Source organism: Balaenoptera ricei, chromosome 13, assembly GCF_028023285.1.
Source record: "Balaenoptera ricei isolate mBalRic1 chromosome 13, mBalRic1.hap2, whole genome shotgun sequence".
Taxonomy (NCBI): domain Eukaryota; kingdom Metazoa; phylum Chordata; class Mammalia; order Artiodactyla; family Balaenopteridae; genus Balaenoptera; species Balaenoptera ricei.
Genome location: NC_082651.1, coordinates 41,802,603 through 41,819,177, shown reverse-complemented (window position 1 = coordinate 41,819,177; position 16,575 = coordinate 41,802,603). Strand labels below are relative to the sequence as shown.

Sequence of the window (16,575 nt, the reverse complement as noted above, 5' to 3'; positions counted from 1 at the left end):
CCACATGCCGCACGGGCATGGCCAAAAAAAAGAATCCATGGCCAAGTAAATTAACTGCTCTGAGAAATCTTAACTACTAAGCATTTCCCTAATTAACTAATTGCCTTATTTATCTATTCATTACATTTTTATTCTAACAACTCACAAACTTTTAGAAACAATGCCTAGAATGTTCTGTGATATTACTATTATACTACTGGAAATGTACAAAACAGACATAAAATTTTCTCCATAAAGCATTTAAAGGCACTTTCAAAGGTAAAATCAACACCTGACTACAGTCAGTGGCAAGTTCTACTTCCCCAGGTAAAGTCCATCAATTGTCCTCCCAGAATAACATCAAGTGGTGGTTATCATAGGGACCTTGACTTCTCCGTATACAGCTCCAACAAGATATTATATACTATTAACAGAGAAAATATTGCAAACTGAATCTTTGGCAGATAACATTAATCAAAACATTCCTATGGGCAATTTATTACATATGAAATATGTGTAACTTTTCTGAATAACAAAGGCTTTTAAATGTCTTAGACCGATCTGAGGACAGTTTAGCTTGTTTTTTAAATGCGTAATAGTATTAGAAATGCCATGGGACTTCCCTGGTGGCACAGCAGTTAAGACTCCACGCTCCCAATGCAGGGGGCCCGGGTTCAATCCCTGGTCCAGGAACTAGATCCTACATGCATGCTGCAACAAAGAAGCCAGCGAGCCACAACTAAGGACACCTTGAGCCACAACTAAAGAGCTCGCCTGCTGCAACTAAGACCCAATGCAACCAAATAAATAAATAAATATTTAAAAAAATTTTTTTAATTAAAAAAAAAAGAAATGCCACTATAGAAACCTAAATACAATCTCTGCCTAAGGTTTACCCCACCTGCATCACCATTTCACATTTGATTATACCTACATTCGAGTGAGCATTACTTGTTACTTGTTTTGGGAACAGTCTATTTACAACCTTAGACATTTCTCGAGGGCAAGAATCAAGTCTTTTACACTTTCTAGTATGCTTTTATGTGCCCACTAGGTCTTCAATAAATAATTTGTTGACAAACTGCCATTTCTAGAATGCTGTATTCTAAATCTCATTTCCTAGGAAGGGAAGTCCATGCCTTCAGGGGCCTGGATTTGGGCTGAGCATTCTTCACTGAGTATCAACAATTATTCCCCACAGCCAGTGACAATATCACTCAGGAATCTGTTTTTGACAGGTTAAATTACCCTTGAGGGGAAAAAAAATCCTAATTCTATTCTTCAAAAATACTTTACATGTTCTTATTTACTATTTGAGTATTTAATAACACCAGGTGGCTATAACATTCTCTTCTCTTCTCTTTATACCTAGCTGCAGGCTAGGTATAAAATCTTGCCATAGAGGATTATGTAAACTGGAAGAAATCCATACCATGGATCTCAACAAAAGTCACCAAAAAGGACCACATGCTCATTTTATTTGATATATTTCTATAGAAAAGAATTGTCTTCCACAGCAAAGTGGGGAAAAAGGAGCTAAGTAGTCTAAATACATGTGTAATGAGGTAGAGAAAACTGTATTCACTGGAAGTCTTTTTAGGAAAGGTACCATTCAGGGTGGCAGAAACTCCTTGAAAATTAATTTGGGGTAGAAGGTGAGTCCTTGAGGGGCCAGGGTAAGAGCAGAACTGTTTCATGGGAGAAAGGGAAAGGTTTCCCTGGTTAGTGGGAGCACAGTACTGGAACAAAGTAAAGATGAAAAAAATAAGAGTGATACATTTCAGGTAGTGAAAGGCCTCATACTGTGTAATGTGGACTCTACCCTAAGACATTCAAATTTTGGTAAAACTACTAGGCCCATATAAGGCTTAGGAGCTTGTGGATTTTTTGGTGTGGAAATCATTGATGAGGCAGGATTTGATGTTTAAGTTGCAAGAATGGAACAGAAGCAGATCATGAATTGGGAAAATATTTGAAGCAAGCTTATCCAGAACCTCTAAGGCAGTGGTCCCCAACCTTTTTGGCACCAGGGTTTCGTGGAAGACAATTTTTTCACGGACTGGGGCGTGTGGTGGGGGGGGGGTGGTTCAGGCTGTAATGCGAGCAAATGGGGAGCGGCAGATGAAGCTTTGCTCGCTCACCCTCTGCTCACGTCCTGCTGTGCGGCCCGGTTCCTAACAGGCCGCGGACCGGTACCAGTCTGCCCCCCGGGGGTTGGGGACCCCTGCTCTAAGGGAAAGAGAGGGTACCATGGGACAATTAAGTTACACAGAGGAAGCAAGTAATCTACCCAAATACCAGGGGAAAAAGATGAGAATAGAATAACAGCTCTTCCAAGTACTTCACTAACATTCTCTCTTAACCTTCACAGCAATCCTGTTGAGATAGATGCTATTATTATCCTGGCTTCTCAGATGAATTCTCTGACATTCAGATATTTGTTAAAGCAAGGTACAATCTAGTGAGTGCCAGAACTGGGGCTTAAGGTTAGGTCTTTCTGTCTCCAAAGCCCATGTTCTTAGCCACTACCTTACACTCTCACTCTTCCCACTTTAGTTCTAGAATGGCTCTGATATAAAACTCTGATTTTTCTCAAATACTACAAATGGGAGTAGGGGAAGCAGGCTGAAGAAAAACACTACTCAACAAAAGGACTAGGTCTTTGTAAGGAAAATACAAATAAGGATACATCACACACTAGTGTGTTAAATCAAAATAAGTTATTCCCTACCATAAACATACAAAGCTCCATTTAATTTGAAGCTTGCTGGCACTTTTAGGATGAGAAAGCAGACCTCAAATAGGTCTACCCTATCCCTTATGTACAATTCCAAAATCCAAGAAGCTCTAAAAACTAAAAATTTTCCATACACTTCATGTCAAAACTCAATTGACAGTATAACTTGGCCTGAACTGATGTGAAGCTATATATAGCCTTAATTTACCTTACTTAGTGTGAATACTCTTGTTTTGCTCAGAAATATTAATGTGTGCGACTAAGGGTTCTGCATCAGACCCCCTCAGGCATTACATAACATACAGAGAAAGGATCTCTATAAAATCTGAAAATTTCTGAATTCTAAAACTTATCTAGGGCTTCCCTGGTGGCACAGTGGTTAAGAATCTGCCTGCCAATGCAGGGGACACAGGATCGAGCCCTGGTCCGGGAAGACCCCACATGCCACAGAGCAACTAAGCCCGTGCGCCACAACTACTGAGCCTGCGCTCTAGAGCCCGCAAGCCACAACTACTGAAGCCCACGCTGAGCAACAAGAGAAGCCAGCACACCACAACAAAAAGTAGCCCCTGCTCGCCGCAACTAGAGAAAGCCAGAGCACAGCAACGAAGACCCAACACAGCCAAAAATAAATTAAAAATGAAATTAAAATTTTTTTTAAATTAAAAAAAAAACTTATCTAGCCAAAGATTTTGGACCCTCTATGGACCTGTATTCCAAAGTATTTTAAAAACAATTTCCAAAAATGGAAATCAGATCAGAGATACTCAATCTTTAGGATTTCACAGGCTAGGAAATTTTCACAAGTATTTTGAGGAGAACATAAGATTGCAATTTGTTTTAACTAAATAAGGGTAATAGAAAACATCCTTATCAACATAATTTTATAAAGGGATATTTTAACATCCAAAAACATAGGAAGGCCTTAATCCAATGCAAAAAACAATTCTTTGTATTAATAAATGCAATTTTATGAAAAACACTATGTGGTCTAATTTTTTTACTTTTACCATGGTTGGTGAAAATTCACCTAGGACCAGCACTGGTCTGGTCTGAGGCATAGAGCCCAGCTGGCTACTTAAAATTACATCAAGCAGTTGTTTAAAATGCAGCCCCCAGGCTCTGTTCTAGCAGATCATGATTCAGAAGGTCTCGGGGTGGGGCCCCCAAATCTATATTGTGCATTAGAACGCTAGTAGCTTGTTTCTGCTGTGCAACAAGCTTTAGAACCACTGGCCTGGACTGTAAGATCTAGTTCTCCTCTCCTTTTTCTCCTCCTAATTCTCCTCTGTGGGGGTGGGAGCAAAACAGGAATGTTTCCAAGTAGGGAGTCTGCCCAGCCTGTTGTGTATGACACCAGTTATTCCTCCAACAGTCGATGTTCAACCAGCTGGTCAACTTTAAAACCGAGGGTGTCAGCAGTGGAACAACAGAAATTAGGTAGCAGACAAGCGAGAGAAACTTGTTGAAGGAAAACTCCTTCATGAAAAGGTGTGGCTTCCAGAGCTGAGGCCTAAGTTCAGCACAGGTATCTTTGTCTTAGTTAAAATAATAACAATAATAACCATTTAAAAAATATATAAGTGTATTTTGTGTGTGTGTGTGTGTGTGTGTATATCTATTTATTCCTTCATAGCTGTCTCCTGTATCCAGCTTCTGTGCCAGGTCTATGATTTTGGCCTTCATTTTTCATCTTCAGCGGGATTATAAGAATTACTAGTATTACCTCAAACGACGTAATGACAAATCACTAAAAAAAAAAAGAAAATCCATAGTACACTTGATGTTTTATGAAGCAGACGATATTCTCCAACATATAAAATAACTTCAGTGAGTTCTCTCTTTTTTAAAAAGTTTCTCTTATTCTCTTAAATTACTGTTTAAAAAATGTTAAGACTAAATATAGCTAATATCTTTAAAAACACAAAAACTTTCAATTTAATAGGCACTCAAAGTTCTTTCCCAGTTAAAAAAAAATATCAGGCCCTTCTAAACCAAGGCTAAATGTTAAGTGGGAAAGACAAAAGGGACATATAAATAACCCCCATTCTCATGGGATTAATCACTTAATCCTATTTGACCAGAATCCCCTGGTATCCAAGCTCTGCAAATGAAACAAAATTTCTCACTTGATATCTGGCTAGGACTTCCAATCATGAGACAAGAATTGTGTCATATCCCTGTATGCTGCTCATTACCTGAACTCAAACACTATGCTGAGCAGCAGCAGAGTTGAATCTTTCATGATCTGCCCCATAACCTGTGCACTTTTTATACTCCCAAATTTAGCTTTCTTTTAGAACCAGATTTCTAGAATTTACAGTTAGTATACAGCAACTGGTCACAAAATTTAGTCCCTGGCCTAGCAGCATCAATTATCACCTGGGAACTTGTTAGAAATGCAAATTATGAGGCCCCAGCCCAGACCTGTGGAATCAGAAACTCGGTGGGGCCCAGCAAGGTGATTGTGAAGCACCACTGGTCTACAGCAAGTAGAAAAACATGCTTCCTTCTATAGGTCCAAAGGCAGGGGTACTGTATATCCTATCTTGATAATGAAATAAAGACATCCGATTAAAAGACATATTCTCCTCACAACTCCCACCCTCAACCCAATGTGTTTTATTTCAAATGAGTTAGATAACAGCACAAGCAGCAATCAGAGATTTAGTCTGAAATAGATACTAACCAGGTATCAGTTCCCACCCAGCCTGATTTCATGCAATACCATTTACATCCTCTTACACCTAAAGTTCTAAAAAAGGATCTTCAAATATGCGCCTAATACACTTTAGTGATTCTATAATAAAACATCAACTAGGTCTGAAGATATCAAACTTACTAAAGAAGAAAAGTGGAATTATTTGCTACATATTAGAACTGCATTCAACAGGGAGTTAAACTTCAGGATTTTTTTCACCTTTATACTTCCAAAGTTAATAGAATTAAACCAGAATACCCCATTCTTCAAAATCTCCTAGCTAGGTAGATTTTTACTGCATTACTTCTTGCTTTCTGTGGGGATAAAGCAGAGCCCTGGTAGGCACATTTAGTATATGTGCAACACCTCAGAACTAGACAGTTACATCTGGTAAACCCTCAGATGGTGAGTCTAACCTCAGCACTAGCCTTGGTAGCAAAAAGACACTGAGAACACCACTGTCAAACAAAAGTAAGTTCTCATTAGATAATTACACTGTTTTGCTTCTGTTTACACTGCAATCACTATGTTAAAACTTCACTTCCCCTGATTTTAATGCATTTTATTTTACGTATTTATTTTTGACTGCACCACGCAGCTTTCGGGATATCTTAGTTCCCCGACCAGGGATAGAACCTGTGCCCCCTGCAGTGGAAGCACGGAGTCGTAACCAGTGGACAGCTAGAGAATTCCCTTAATGCATTTTATTTTATTTATTTATTTTTTTAAAAGAGTAGAATTGGTGGGTTTTTTTTTTAAAGTATTTATTTATTTATTTATGGCTGTGTTGGGTCTTCGTTTCTGTGAGAGGGCTTTCTCTAGTTGTGGCAAGTGGGGGCCACTCTTCATCGCGGTGCGCGGGCCTCTCACTATCGCGGCCTCTCTTGTTGCGGAGCACAGGCTCCAGACGCGCAGGCTCAGTAATTGTGGCTCACGGGCCTAGTTGCTCCGCGGCATGTGGGATCTTCCCAGACCAGGGCTCAAACCCGAGTCCCCTGCATTGGCAGGCAGATTGTGAACCACTGCGCCACCAGGGAAGCCCCCCTTAATGCATTTTAAAGGGTGGGCAAGACCAGTCTATAGTCCACAAAGTATCTACTTTCAAAAAGCAGGTAGGGGCTTCCCTCGTGGCACAGTGGTTCAGAATCTGCCTGCCAATGCAGGGGACACGGGTTTGAGCCCTGGTCTGGGAAGATCCCACATGCCGCGGAGCAACTAGGCCCGTGAGCCACAATTACTGAGCCTGCGCGTCTGGAGCCCGTGCTCCGCAACAAGAGAGGCCGCGATAGTGAGAGGCCCGCGCACCGAGATGAAGAGTGGCCCCCACTTGCCACAACTAGAGAAAGCCCTCGCACAGAAGCGAAGACCCAACATAGCCATAAATAAATAAATAAATAAATAAATAAATAAATAATTAAAAAAAAAAAAGCAGGTAATCCCCATGCAACTGTTTCAGAACACAGACAAATTAAGAGAACCTTCTAATGATTAGTATACAGGTAGTTCAACACATTAAACAGAACAAAAATAACACAAAAGAAAATCACAGGCCAACTTCCATGTTACAAACATATAATTTCAAATAAAACAGGATTAAATAAAGTCAAGCAATTTATTTAAAAATTTATTTAAAAATAAAGCAAAACAAAAAAGTTCTGATCAAATAGGGTTCAGCCCAGAAATGCAAGGATGGTCTAAAATTAAGAAATATGAAAATGTATTTTACCATATTAACAGGCAAAGGAAAAAAACTACATGAGCATCTCAATAGTTGGGAGAAATAGATATATAATTCTATTTTTTTTTAAGTTTATATGCATAAAAAAGGTCCAAAAAGCAAAAAATAGAATGTTTTGGGTGGAAAATTAAAGATATTTTTCTTTATATTTTGTTTTCTGTATTATTATAAAAAAAAAGTGTGCTTTCTTTTATAATCAAGGAGAAATGCTATTTTTATTGATACATATTCAAATGTTTTCCTTTTCTTATTTTTCCTCATGTATGTATGTCACGTATAAACTAGAGGGCTTGAATTTCCTGCCCCTTGAGGTAGATTAGACCACTTTGGGGGTGTGCACTAGATAAAACTGCCCTACCTTCATTTTTTTTAAAGGTCCTCCTATAGCAACATGGAAAAAATACAATTAGATAAGTTTAGAAATATTAAAAGTATAAATACAATTACAAATAATATGTATGCATATGAAAAAATACTATAAGTGAATATGAAAAAGAAAGCAATGCAGCTATTGAAGCAATGGGTACTGCCATTTGACAGTTTCAAATCGTTTCATTGTTCTCAAAATATTTTTTAAATATACAAAACTGAGTAAAAGAAGAAAAACAAGGCTGCCACTCCTTCCTGGGGCCTCTCTTCCAATCTTTTCTACTGTTGCTATGTATTCACCTGGTACCAAAGAGATGGGCAGCACCTCAGATCCCTTTTTCTTCTCTCTTTTTCCTAACTCCATTTCATTCATTCATTCACTCATTTTTTGAAAAGGTAATACAAAAACATGACTCAAAAATTTTTTTAATATATAAAATATATATGAGGGCATATGGCAAAATCCCATTCCCACTCCTATTTCTTTCATTGGTTTCTTATATATCATTTCAGAATTTCTTTTGCAATTATAAGCAATGTATATTCTTATTGTACCCTTCTTTCTCTCTTCCTCATTCTTTTTACAACTATACAATATTCCATGATTTGGATGTTTCAAGGTTTATTTAACCAGCTCCTGTTGACACACTGGAGTCATCCTTTTCATGCTATTACAAACAATGCCAAGCATAACTATGTACATATATCAAGTTCATTTCTGAATGTGCCTTGCTTGAAGCTTCTGAAGTGGTGCAGGATATTAGATTACCACAAGGCCCTATGTTCACCAGGCTGAGAAGTCAGCTCCTTTTCGTATTATAGTTCTCATTATATACAGCAATATGTAGCAAAAGACTTAACAATTCCTTGAACCAAGGAAATGTACTCTTAGGGGACTTATAAAAGTAAAGTGACTAAACAAAACACCCAAGATGAACCCATTTCTTTTAAATAATGCAGACACACACATCCATCAAATATATCCATCGAAATGTTAATCATCTCAGTATGGTAGATCTATGAAGTGCTTTGTAGCTTTTCCCTCCTTTTGCCTATCAATGCTTTCTAATTTTACAATGGTAAATACATATTATTTCTATAATACAAAATTAAAAACTAAAAATAAAATGTTAATGAAAATTAAGTTGGATACATTCCATTCCTTCAGTCTGCCTTTTATTTGCATAGTGCCTCAGAGTTCATAAGGTATGTTTATATGCATCATTTAATTCTTATACTAACCCTATGTACTTTCATTTTGTCAAAATGGGAAGGGAAGAAAAATGTAAAAGGAGGCCACAGATGGTTAGACAGCTGTGCCCAAGGTCATTCAAATAGAAAGTTGGCAGTGACAAATCTCAAACATAGATCTTCTGACTTCAAATTCAGTGAGCTATCAAAAACATGATCATTGCTTCCTTAATTTTAACAATACCTTGGGAGTTAATCACATAATCAGAATTTGACAGATGAATTAAAATTATACAGCAAGGTCATTAATTAATGCTCATATAACCAAATCTTATTGAAAAGAGAACACTGGCATACAACCCCAAAAATTCCAGAGTCAGAAGAGGGTGTGGATTTTCAGTATCCTCTTAAATAAATTACCCATCTGGCAAAATATGTCTAACATAGCCTAAAATGAATGCATAATAAAAGAAGCATTCTCTCAAGGTGGAAGAGTACCACTTCCAAAATGACCTCTGCCTTTGCCACCACCATGGACTCCTGCTCTAGTTCTGCAACGCCCCAGGGTGTCTCTGATCACCTTAGAGAATTTCAAAATATGAATAAGCCATACTTTTCATGGGAGGGTGTGATCATATAACGATTTTTTTTAAGTTTGGGACTTATTGACCAAGATGATGATATTTTGGCTAGAATGTATTCTTTCTCTCCAAATGTCTCTCCTTCTTTTCTGTAAGATTATAGAATTATACACTATTTTACAGTGGACATGGAGACTACCGATAAATCTTGGTTTGGTAAAAATATATTTTAATTCATCATTCCTCAAACTATGTCTCATGTAATCCTGTTCCAAAAGATGTTTAGGTATGCTGCAGGGGTGGGGATGGGGAGAGAAGCCATGGTTAAATACAACGTAGCCCTTTTAGAGAGGCACGCTTCACAAAAGACATTAATATAATAAAGGCTCTAGAGATGTCCTGCATTTCAGAAACCTTTGTTTAACCCAGTTTATTTTGACACAGATTCTACTATGGCATAACTATTCACATCTTATGCTCAGAGAAACTGTTTGAATAAATGTAACTATTACCTGAACGCCCAAAACAGATATGGCAAATATGGATAATTCTTAAATCTTTCCTACCACAAATTATCTTCATAAAGTCCTTATTTTCAGTATAGTGCACCCCTACTTCTTTACCTACCAAGGCCCAGCTCAAATACCACCTCATTTGGGACTTCCCTGGCGGTCCAGTGGTTAAGACTTCACCTTCCAATGCAGGGGATGCGGGTTCAATCCCTGGTCGGGGAGCTAAGATCCCACATGCCTCGTGGCCAAAAAACCAAAACATAAGACAGAAGCAATATTGTAACAAATTCAATAAAGACTTAAAAAAAAATACCACCTCATTTGAGAAATCTGCCCCCAGTGTTCCATACCACGAAATACTCCTTTCTCCTGGTTTAGATAGCATTTTATTCATATCTCTATTACTTCACTTACATAATAAATCAGTTCATCCATCTGTCTCCTTGTTAGCTTGTGAGCCACTTGAGAATAAGTTTGATTACATTTTCAGCACCTTGAACAGTGTAGGACACATATGAACTTCATGATGAAGTAAACAATTTCACTATAGTGTAATAGTTCCCAAAAGTCAATATTTGTATTTCTAAACTGTTACCGATACCCTGCCAACAACTTGAGAATATTACACTTTCTCCCTAAAATTTGCATCCATTACTGAGCAGCTGTGGTCATAGTTAATTCAGGTGTGACAGGTCTTCTGGCCAAGCCCACTGATAGTTTTTTCCTGAGGTGATTTTTGTTTGTTTGCTTTTTGTTTGTTGTTTTAATCTACCAGGAGCATACAGTAAACTTCATTATCTTTTTATATCTCTGCCTTTGCACCTGCTAGTCCCTACTTGGATTACTGCCTCAAGGTTTTATTCACCTGGAAAACATTCCTACTCATTCTTTAAGAATGTGCTTAAACAATGCCTTCTCTGGGAAGCTTTCCTATCCTTCCATCCTTTTAGGAAGAGTGAGGGAATTCCTCAAGTTAGACATTTGTACATTTATTACCATGTATCAGGCACTGAACTAAGTGCCAAAGATAGAGGATGAAGATGTTAACCCTCCCGGGTGGAGCACAGTCTAGTAAGGAAGACAGCCACGTGAACAAATAACCACACTATAATAATGTTAAATGCAATACCAAAAGGAATATCTATGCAATATTTGACGTGTGTCAGGTACTTTGTTAGGTGCTTTATTAAACACTGTCTATGACCATGTTAGATAGGTATCTGAATTGGACAGAAGTCCACGAAAAACTCTAAGGACCACTCTATATTCAGTTGTTTTCTGAAGAAACTGTCTCCAAGGGGTTCTTTTTATATATGCTACAGTCTGTGTCATAGATAATACATGAAATTAATGCTACTTCTTTGGCCACAAACTCCTGGACCAGACTCAGAGCTCTAACTAAGAACAATCTACAGGTTGAAATTGAGGGAGATCACCTAGGACATGGCCTGGTTCAATATTCTGCTCAACAGGGGTTCTCCCTTTTAGTAGGTGACAAACCAATCCAATCAGATACTCTCTCTTAGAAAACACAAATGTTGGGTGAACAGAGTAAAAGAAGGTAGGTCTCCAGAGCTTAAATCCTATCCTAAATACTGCTAAGTTATTGTCCTGTAAGGTTGTGAAAGCACTAGGGCCAGGGGACAATATGGTGGCTAAGATGATATCCCATTCTAGTTTACATTAAACCCTCATCATCAAAAGTAATATGTGTGTCTCTTCCTTGCAACCCACAAGGGCCTAGCACATCAGATCACCACTTTTGAAATTAGGAAACAGGCTTTAAAAGTTCAACAGTTTGACTAAAGTCACTCAGTTGGTAGGCGGCAAAGGCAGAAATTAAAGACCAGATCAGTATGATTCTTCTAGAATATCCTGCCAGTTACATGGGTAAATGGCCTCAAAATCAACTAATAACAAGTAGAGAGGCTCAAAAGAGTGTATGCAGAGTAGAACAGAAATGTTCTGGAAATCAGTATGCTAGGGGATGTGAAGTGGGAGGGACCACAAAGGGTTTCACCTTGGTCAAGTTAATCTCTAATTCCAAACTAGACCTCTCTCCTGAGCTCCAGACTGTTAGCTGTCTGTCTTTCTTATTCAAATTTAACATCTGTAAGGGCAGCAGCTTTTTTAAAAAAAAATATTTATTTATTTGGCTGCGTCAGGTCTTAGTTGCAGCACACGGGATCTTCGTTGCCGGTGCGGGATCTTTAGTTGTGGCACATGGAATCTTTAGTTGTAGCACGCAGGATCTTTAGTTGCGGCATGTGGGATCTTTAGTTGTAGCATGTGGGATCTAGTTCCCTGAACAGGGATCCAACCCAGGTCCCCTGCATTGGGAGTGTGAGTCTTAGCCACTAGACCAGCAGAGAAGTCCCGGGCAGCAGCTTAATCGCTAGTTTGTTCACCACAGTCTAAAACAGAGCCTGGCTTATAGTAAATGCTTAATAAATATTTGTTGAACAAATGAATAAGAGAATGAACTCTCAAAGAAGCTAAAGGCACGTTCTACAGTGGATTGCAGGGAAAGTTACCATGAAATAGATTCCAGGGCTTATTTACAAGTACAGCTGATACTCATTATTTGTGGATCCCGTATTTGTGAATTTGCTTATTTGCTAAAATTTATTTGTAACCCCCAAATCAGTACTGGTGATGCTTTCACAGTCATTCATGGCATGCACAGAGTGTCAAAAATTTTGAGTCACCCCTGAGTACATTCCCAGCTAAGGTCGAACTAGGCAGTGCTCTGCTTTTTAGTTTCAGCTCTCATGGGGATGACTAAGGACACAGACAGTAGGGGGCAGTGCAGTGTAGTGCAGGAAGCTCTGGCTCATGGGCCAGTAGGGTCTGAATCCTAACTCTGGCACCTCTTAGGGGTTGGCCTCAGGCAAGTCACTTAACACTTCTGCACCTCATTTTCTCTTTTGTAAAATAAAGAAATAGAATCTGCCAGGATGAGTTGTATTTAGGATTTAAGATTAAATCTATGTGAGAAATGTACATATTTTCCCTAGGAGCAATGGTTCAATATTCACTAATTTAGTGTTCTGCGTGATTTTATAGATCATAATCACCATGAATAATGAGAATCAACTGTAATTACTTATAACAAGGTAACAAAAAAATACAGAAAATAATTATTTGGATGGAGGGTAGGCAGTGGGAGGCTTCAAGAAGATTTTGAAATAGAACCCCACCAGGCACATAAGACGTGGAAGAGGCTTTCAAGAAGAGAGAACAGTACCTACAGAGAAAGGCCCAGGTATGTGAAATAAACAGGTAGTTTGGGAAACAGCACTTTAGAAAGTCTAGAGCAGTAGGAGATGAGGACAGAACACCAGGCCACAGTGCTTCTCTTTGCCCTGTACACACCTTATACTGCAGAAGCTCTCCCTCTGCATTTAATTCTTGGTTTACAGGTCTCTCTTCCATCACACTATGAGCTCCTTAAAGACAAGGTCTCTAGAAGAAATCATAACTATAGTGCTCTAAATTTGCAAACGAGTAATTACTAAGCACAAACACACCTGAAAAGACTGAACTTTGGTTTTCAACTGCAGCCTTATACCAACTCACAATAGTGACCAACTCATTGGACTTTTAGTTGATGACTGCTAATAATTCTGTCATAATTTTTTTGTTGTTGTTCTAGACATCTGGACATTTGTTAGTTTTAAGATCTTCCTCTTTTCAGTGTGATTTTCTGTATTAACAGGGCTCAAACATATGGTCCTTTAGACAATGCTGCCTCTTTAGAGTAAAGACTCCTTTTAATTCACTCTATTAGACTTATTTCTTTATATACAAGGTACAGTCTTAACATAGTAAAATACAAGGAGGCATATTGATATATATGTCACAAATAGCATAAGGAAAACAATAAGAATTTTTCACAAAAGCTTGCAAAATTCTGGCCAAAACACAGTGGACGTGACGTTAAACTCACTGCTTACATTTCCCCACTAAGAACTAGGAAAAACAACTGCGATTTATGTAAAGTCATGAAACTAAGCACAGTTAGAATCTACTAGGCTTTGTACACGTGTGTTTTCTTTCTTCCCTCTTCCCCCCCCTGCACACAGGGTAAAGGACCTATCAGGCTTCTCCCAGTACTTCCATTTCCTCCATCTCCTCAAACAAAATCCTCACTGTCCAACATCTAAATTAATATTTTCAAAACTCTAAGTCTCAATCAAAACTGAATATGATGTTACTTTTTCCCCATAAAATTCTTGGCATATTTTATTTAGGCACAACATAATTTATACTTTTATCTAGAAACATATGGCTACAACCAACCCTATTGAAACCCAAACTGATATACTATGAAGGTGAATACAAATTCTCTGTGAAAGGGGAATAGAGAGTGCTGTTTTTAAACAGATTTAATGCTATATTATCCATAGGCTGGGTGTGATCAAATCACATAGCGCCGTACAGCTAAAGCATGTCCTATATTTCATGACAAAGTAGGGTGGTCAAGCCCTTACTTACACTGCAAACTCTCGGACACCCCAGTTAAGTTGTTTAAAGTATAATCCAATTCTACCTACTTAAAAAAATAATAATAATACATTTTAAATTTTCTTGCTTCCAGTAAACCCTTCTCATTTGCATTTTCAAAAATTATCACCAAAACAACTAAAATGGGACAGATTCTAGAAAGGATATAATGATCAATGCCATTTTCAGGAAGGGAAGAATGGGTTATCATTAACAAAACCGATTAAAGTCCCCAACCTTGAAAAGCTCCCTCTACAGTGTATTCTGCCTCTCTTGTGTTCACCTTCCAGCAGCCTGGAAGGGGCAAGTAGAAAATGTTAGTTTCCATGAGAGATGAAGATGAAATTTAGGGGATGGGAGGGAGTAAAGGGCTCACTCGCTTAAGGGAAGGATGAAGACAAGTGGCCAAGGTCCCTAACTCAAATTAGGTATCAAGAATGAAGGTTAGAGTAACGCGGGAAGCACAGGGAGTTTAAGAAACGCAAATAATGCAGGGGGACCCGCGAATGGGGGAGGGGCGAAAATGCGCAACTCCTCCCCCTTCCCACCTCCGGGAGGAGGACGGCAGGAGGCAGCACTGGTCAATGTGCCTGGCAGTGTTGCACACGGGCAGTAAAGGGACTCGCAAGCCAGAAACTTCAGTCCGAGTATTAGAAGGGGGCTGAGTGGGGGTCAGGGAAGTTGGGGGCGGAGGAAGAATAGCGCGCCGGTGCGGGGAGAAAGGGACTAAAGACCGCCTAGCGCCCCCGAGGGGCAGGGACTGACCCCGGCGGATGCCCCTTCTCGCCGAGGGCCACGACGTGGGACCCGCCGGCTTACCCTCCTCACAGGAGCTCGGGGAGGCGCGCCCCACCCCTCACAGCCCGGACGGCAGCGGAAAGAGAGGCGCAGGGTGCCCCCAGAGCCGGGAGAGCGGCGCTTCCCGCGGCTCCCCTCCCCGAGCCCACCTGGGCTGACCAGAAGCCCCTCCTCCAGACCGTACTCTGCTACCCCTCCGAGAACCTGAGCCGTCGCCGCAGAGATCGCCGTCGCCAGAACAGTCTCGGCCTGTAGTACCAAAGCGTGAGCCACAGCACCCGAGGAGCGCCGCTATCACTCGCTAGGTTACCTCTTGCTGCACACTGGTCCTCACCCCGCCCCCGAACCCAAGCCATTGGTTGTTGGGCACCGCCCCATTCGTCTATTGGACCAACGAGGATGCCGCTCAGCCACCTAGAAGGGCACGTGTGCTGCTTATTGGCCTAAATATGGAGCAGTTCCCGCCCACTCCCTCAGAAGTTCCAGCTTCTGATTGGTGTTAATGTCTGTCTTTTCGCTCCCTGAGTTCGTCCCCTCGGGGTGGAGCACCTCCTTGAGAGAGACACCAGCTCTGATTGGCTGAAAGGACGCTACGCTAGTCCAGTATAGGCATTGGGCCAAGGATCCTTCGGGCCCCCCACGTGGGGGAGGAGCCCAAGGCGCAGCACCTCTGGGTTTGTTTACAGAGGCCCTTGCTCCCGTTTTCTTCCATTGGCTGAGCCAGCAGCCGCTCCCACTGGGTTGCGCCACTCAGCCTAGCACGGAGGGGCGTGGAGGCGGGCCTCAGTGGGTTTCCCCCCAGCTGTCAATTACCAAGGGAGGCGCTTTGGGCAAGGCTGACTGGGACACGGTGCGGCCCTCCGTTGAGGAAATTTGGGGAGTTGGGCTCCTTGGAGGGGCTGGAGGGAAGCAGAGGCACTCTTCACATTTCTAGAGACAAATCTAGCTTCCTGAATGTTAAAAAATGTATAAAACCTTACTATCCCCTTGGATTTACGGTGTCCAATCTTTGCTTGCGAAGGACTTTGAATTTTATCCTTCAGGAAGTGGGGATTTCTTTATGGAAATCCTTACACATCTTTGTCTCTCCCCACCTCTCATGTTAACTGTGTACATAACACAAAGTAGAAGCTTAGTAAGTGATTGCAAAATGAGTGGATACATGATAAAAATGACAAGAACAGCTAAGTAAGCTCATTAAATAATACAGTAATTAAATAAATATATGTAATATATTAAATATAATAAGTAAATACATAAATAATTAAATAAATTCATTCATTTAACAAACATTATTGAGCATATGCTATGACGTTCCAGGCTCTGATCTAAGCTCTGGGTATATGATATGAACAAGACAATGAAGATGCACCCAGGGTGCTTATTCTCTAGCTGAGGAAACTGACAATAAACAAGTAACCAATAAATAATAAAATGTCCCAGTCAGAATGACCATCATCAAA

The 16,575-nt window shown here is 40.0% G+C and overlaps 1 protein-coding gene across 5 annotated transcripts in view; it reads right to left on the bottom strand.

Annotated features, from left to right (window-relative positions):
• The window catches only part of PAIP2B (poly(A) binding protein interacting protein 2B), a 47,878-nt gene extending 32,454 nt beyond the window's left edge, over nucleotides 1–15,424 (bottom strand). For 2 of the 5 annotated variants that reach the window (XM_059943022.1, XM_059943023.1), the window contains exon 1: nucleotides 15,317–15,424. The gene's annotated coding sequence lies outside the window, so the exon portion shown is untranslated. Of the gene's footprint in view, nucleotides 1–14,551; nucleotides 14,609–15,261 lie in introns of all 5 variants that reach the window. The other 3 variants (XM_059943026.1, XM_059943024.1, XM_059943025.1) reach the window with 3 other exon arrangements.
• Nucleotides 15,425–16,575: the final 1,151 nt, after the last annotated feature.